This window comes from Callorhinus ursinus, unplaced genomic scaffold (genome assembly GCF_003265705.2).
Source record: "Callorhinus ursinus isolate GAN/ISIS: 27379988/994484 unplaced genomic scaffold, GSC_fseal_2.0 scaffold3, whole genome shotgun sequence".
NCBI classification, from domain to species: Eukaryota; Metazoa; Chordata; class Mammalia; order Carnivora; family Otariidae; genus Callorhinus; species Callorhinus ursinus.
The window spans coordinates 58,715,271-58,721,321 of NW_027397065.1; the positions used below are offsets into that span (position 1 = coordinate 58,715,271).

At 38.8% G+C, this 6,051-nt stretch overlaps 1 pseudogene; it reads left to right on the forward strand.

Annotated features, from left to right (window-relative positions):
- The first annotated feature begins 3,114 nt into the window (after window positions 1-3,114).
- Window positions 3,115-4,275, forward strand: LOC112820416 (glyceraldehyde-3-phosphate dehydrogenase-like; annotated as a pseudogene).
- Window positions 4,276-6,051: the final 1,776 nt, after the last annotated feature.

Here is a 6,051-nt window from a genome sequence, read left to right on the forward strand (position 1 = left end):
AAGTGGGAAGCAGTTAGTATATTTAATAAATGGTACTTTTTTCACTTCTGTTTCATATATAAAGATCTTGAATTAATTTATTCAACAAAGGCTTCTAGATTATCATTATGTGTATATATTATTTTAGATACCATAAACACACAGGAGATCAAAATAAAGTTCCTGACCTCAGAGAACTTATACTAATGTATAGAGGAAGACAATAAAAAAAAAAACAGTAAACAACATGTTAGATAATTAGATGATGATAAATTATTATGGAGAAAGATAAAACAAAGTGAGGGAGATAATGACTGGGATGTGTATAGTTCTATTACATAAGAAGGTTAAGGAAGGTGACATTTGAACAGAATCCTATAAAAGTGAGCGAGAAAATCATATGCATACCCAAGGAAAGAACCTTCCAGAAGAGGAAAATGATAAGTAGAAAAGCACTGAAGAAGGGATATGTATGGCATGGAAAAAGCCAGAAGAGAAGCTGGTACTGGAGCTTCCTTTGTTTTTAGTCACCATTGCTCCATCCATGAACAAGGATACGTAGTTCATTTCCCACTTGGAATGGGAAGCAGGAGAGGGACTGAGCAGGATGCAAGATTGGGAAGCTCCATGGTCAGGTCTGGCAGTGCATTTTCAATTTCGTTGCATCAAACATTTTTTGAATATATGTAAGACTCTATACCAGCCTCTAAAAGAAGATAAAGATACAGAGAAGGTCACTGGTAATAAAGAACTCATTTTGTCTGAAAAGTTGCATGTATTCAGAACTTTCTAAACACCACTTCACATGTAAATACAAAACCCCTTCAAATAAAAACAAAATTATTTTTGGACTTTCTATTCTTTTGGTTCATCTATGCCATGCCCCATCGCCCTAATTAGTGCAGATAATTGAAAGTTCACTTTATTTTCAAAGGAGAAAATAGCTAATTGGCCCACCAGCTGGGAAGCGGAGTGTTTCCAGATTGTAATTTTAGTGGTCATTTGAAGACAAGAAGGGACTCAAAAATGTCATTTAATCCATCTCTCTGCCTGCAAGCAGGAAACATCTCCACTTTGTCCTGGCAGACGGTGCTTACTGCCTCCAGTCCAACTCAATCAATGTGCTTGGCCAAGTTCCATGCCAACCCGAACACGTCCATATCTTAGCAGGGAGGGTACATTGCAGGGTATTTTCACATATCAGAAATTTTTCATCTCTACTCACTTAAAAAACAATACTGTTCTCATATTAACATAGTAATTAAACATATAAACACAGTAAACTTCCAAAAAACTATTCCAAGTGACAAGACTTACTATATGTTTTTTTGAGTTGGTAGATATTTTTTTGTTGTCTTAGGCTTTGTAGAACTGGCCACGAATTTTTGTTTTTGGATGGAAAACTATAAGAGGTGGTAAGTCCCTTTCCTGTTATTAAGGCTAAGCTAAGCAAACATTATTTTAACCTTTGTTGTACTTCTGGCTCACATTTTCTCCACCATTTTACTGGACTTTCTCTTGCATTGCCCAATGTTGGGTGTTTGTACTTTTTTTTCCTCCTACATCTGTTTTTCCTCAAACTCTCTGCACTTTCTGCATAACTTTCACTTTCCTTCTGTGACTTTTTCTCCTGCTCCATTGTTTCTCTTGACATATATCAGTAAGCTACATCTTTACATTTTTATTTTTACTCACTTTTTTCCTTTTCTTTTTGTTTCCACCTCTTTTTAAAATCCTACTTTCTCTCCTGCCCTGGTAAAACCAAGTCTCATGCCATTCTGGAATGTGACCACAGTCCTACCTCTCTCCTATGATGTGGTCGAGCCGTGGGCTCTCAGTCCATTTGCTAAATAACCAAGTTGGCCAGAAGAAGCAGAAGAGACAACATTCAAGTCTAGGGTCTCAAATGTAACAAATTACAAAGTTAAGAAATACTGACATTATACCACTGCAAACTTTCATTTCACATTTTATCTACAAGATCTAAGGAGAAAATAGGGTTAGCACCAGTATCAATAAGGGACTTATAAAATGAAAGAAAATTTTGCTTCCATTTTTAAAACTACTATATGATTTTTAGGTAACATTTTTATGATTACTGAGTTAGAAAGAATATGAACTTTGATTGGGATGGCATTCAGATCTACAATATATTGGTGAACATTAGTAGTAGCGCAATGGATCAAAGAGACCAGTTAGCCCCTGAGGAGCACAAGCAGACTACAGCCCAGCTCATCTCTTCTACCTTATTAGTATTTCTTACTTAACTTGCCTCTAATCTCATAACTGACTCAACTCTACACAGATTTTCATTTTCTATTTCACCCCCTCAGCTCCCTAAGTGAAATTTATAGTGTCTCATGAACTAGAAAAGTTAAATTGCTAATAATCATGGTAGCCAGAATAATGACCCCCCCACACACACACACATACATACAAAGAGCTCTACATGTTAACCCCTGGAACCTATAAATATGCTATCTTACATGGCAGAGGGGAACTAAGGTTGGAGATGTAATTAAGGTTGCTAATTAGCTGACTTTAAAATAGAAAGATGATCCTGGATTACTCAGGTGGGATTAATCAGAAGAGTCCTGGAAGGAGGCAAGAAAAGAGAGGAAGAAGAGTCAGACTCACAGTGATTTGATGTGATTTGATTTTATTTGAAAGGCCTAACCTGCCATTGCTGGCTTTGAAGAGGAAGGAAGGGACCACAAGTCAAGAAGTGCAGACAGCCTTTAGAACCTGGAAATGGCAAGGAAACATGATTTCCCAGAGCCTCCAGAAGAAAGAACCCTGCTAACACCTTCATTGGAAACCCATTTTCAACTTCTGATCTACGGAACTATAGGATAATGAATTTGTGTAACAACACTAAGTTTGTGGCAATGTGTTATAGCAGCAATATCAAATTAGTACAATAATAAAGCCATAAATAGTTTAATCGTAATCATTTTTAAATGTGTAATATAGATTTCTCAATGTATAATTTAAATTTTTAAGCCTAAAATCTAAAGTGGGCTTCTCCCCAACAACACTGTTTCTGAATTTTGATGTGATTTTCTCATAGCAAAATTGAATTTAAGAATATTACATATAAAAATATTTTGAGGCTCTCTGCTCCTCCCCGTTCGACAGACAGCCGCATCTTCTGGTGCAGTGCCAGCCACGTCCCCGAGACACAATGGTGAAGGTCGGAGTGAACGGATTTGGCCGTATTGGGCCCCTGGTCCCCAGGGCTGCTTTTAACTCTGGCAAAGTGGATATTGTCACCATCAATGACCCCTTCATTGACCTCAACTACATGGTCTACATGTTCCAGTATGATTCCACCCATGGCAAATTCCATGGCACAGTCAAGGCTGAGAACGGGAAGCTTGTCATCAATGGTAAGTCCATCTCCATCTTCCAGGAGCAAGATCCCGCCAACATCAAATGGGGTGATGCTGGTGCTGACTATGTTGTGGAGTCCACTGGCGTCTTCACCACCATGGAGAAGGTTGGGGCTCACTTGGAGGACGGGGCCAAAAGGGTCATCATCTCTGTTCCTTCTGCCAATGCCCCCACGTTTGTGATGGGTGTGAACCATAAGAAGTATGATGACTCTTTCAAGATTGTCAGCAATGCCTCCTGCACCACCAACTGCTTGGCTCCTCTGGCCAAGGTCATCCATGACAACTTTGGCATCGTGGAGGGACTCATGACCACCGTCCATGCTATCACTGTCACCCAGAAGACCGTGGATGGCCCCTCTGGGAAGCTGTGGCACGACGGCCGACGGGCTGCCCAGAACATCATCCCTGCTTCCACTGGCGCTGCCAAAGCAGTGGGCAAGGTCATCCCCTGAGCTGAAGAGGAAGCTCACTGTCATGGCCTTCCGTGTCCCCACCCCCAACGTGTCCATCATGGATCTGACCTGCCACCTGGAGAAAGCTGCCAAATACGACGACATCAAGAAGGTGGTGAAGCAGGCATCAGAGGGCCCCCTCAAGGGCATCCCAGGATACACTGAAGACCAGGTTGTCTCCTGCAACTTTAACAGTGACACCCACTCCTCCACCTTTGATGCCGAGGCTGGCATTGCTCTCAACGACCACTCTGTCAAGCTCATTTCCTGGTATGACAATGAATTTGGCTACAGCAACCGGATGGTGGACCTTATGGTCCACATGGCCTCCAAGGAGTAAGAGCCCCCTGGACAACCAGCCCCAGCGAGAGCAAGAGGAAGAGAGAGGCCCTCAGCTGCTGGGGAGTCCCTGCCCCAACTTATCCCCCAAAACACTGAGAATCTCCCAACCTCCATCGTTTCCATCCCAGAAGTGGAGGGGCTTAGAGAGGAGGGGAGGGGCTTAGAGAGCCCTACCTTGTCATGTACCATCAATAAAGTTTACTGTACCCAGCCAAAAATATATATATATATTTTGAATACTATCTAGATATAACATTGTCTAAATAGTTTTACATATAAGGAAATGTTATCAGAAGCATTAAACTTTCTAAATAATTAAATCATTAAACTTTCTAAATAATTATTATAAGATTTATATTTCATTCTAAAATAGCCCTAATAGTCTCTTTTCTAATTTTGTCTCATATTCTTTTTCATGGAACTGTTTTAATCCTAGATAAGATATTTGAGTTTCTCAAATATCAGACTCATTTCCACACAACCAAACTTTTAAAGTTAAGTCAGTAATATTTGGATATATGTGAGTAAAGTTTTAAAATCATGTTAAGCAAAGTCTCTGACAGAACTATTACTCGAATGTTGAACTTCTTGGGAACTTTATGGCTATTTTTCTATTTTCTCTTCAAGTCAGAAACATTTATATTTTCTATGTGCATGATTTTAGACAAGTTAGTTGACCTCTTCACCCGAGTGTGTCAGAAAAGATTATTTAAGATTCCTTGATATTATGACTTTAAAACATGCATAGACATTTCATAACATTGGTGAATATGAAAAAACATTACAAACATTTCCTATCCATGGATAAACTTAAAATGTTAAGCTTGAAGTCAAGCTTAAGTACTGTTTCTCAGTATAGTGTCTGGATACATATTGCCACAATGCCTAATCTTATGTTTAGGGTATTTTTCAAATGTGGCAGAAATTTCCCTAATTAAAATATGTTTTGCTGCTCTTCAGGGAATGTAGGAGAGAAAGAGTGCATAGACCCCCTCAATAGAATCCTCTCCTTTTAGGGCCAGTGCTCATCCTTAACCAAGATCACATTGTGAAGTTCCTGCTGTGAGAGAAGAAAATGTATTAGGAGAGTTTAATTGGATTCTGTTAGCATTATCTAAAGCTTAGTACTACTTCCAAAGACTTCACTCGAAGATCTTTAGTTTTAGACATTCTTCCAAGGAGACAATGTTTAATATTGGAGGATCTATTAGTAATATATCACATTAAAAATGAAACTATTTTTAAATCATTTTAAGGGATTCTAAAATACATTTAACAAAATATTTAAGATTAAAAAATGAATTACCAAACTGATGGTTACCAGGGGGAAGGTAGGTGGAGGGATGGGTGAAATGGGTGAGGGAGATTAAAGAGTACACTTACCATGATGAGCACTGAGTAATGTACAGAATTGTTGAATCACTATACTGTACATCTGAAACTAATATAACACTGTATGGTTTTTTATTCAAATTTTAACTAGTTAACATACAGTGCAATATTGGTTTCAGGAGTAGAATTCAGTGATTCATCACTTACATACAACACCCAGTGCTCATCACAAGTACCCTCCTTAATCCACATCACCCATCTAGCCCATCTCCCACCCACCTCCCTCCATCAATCCTCACTTTATTGTCTACCCTTAAGAGTCTCTTGTGGTTTGTTTCCCTCTCTCCTTTTTTTCTTTTCCCCTTTCCCATTTGTTTTCTTTCTTAAATTCCATGTATGAGTGAAATCATGTGGTATTTGTCTTTCTCTGACTTATTTCACTTAGCATAATACACTCTATTTACATCCACGTTGTTGCAAACGGCAAGGTTTCATTATTTTTGATGGCTGAGTAATATTCCATTGTGTATATATACCACATCTTCTTTATC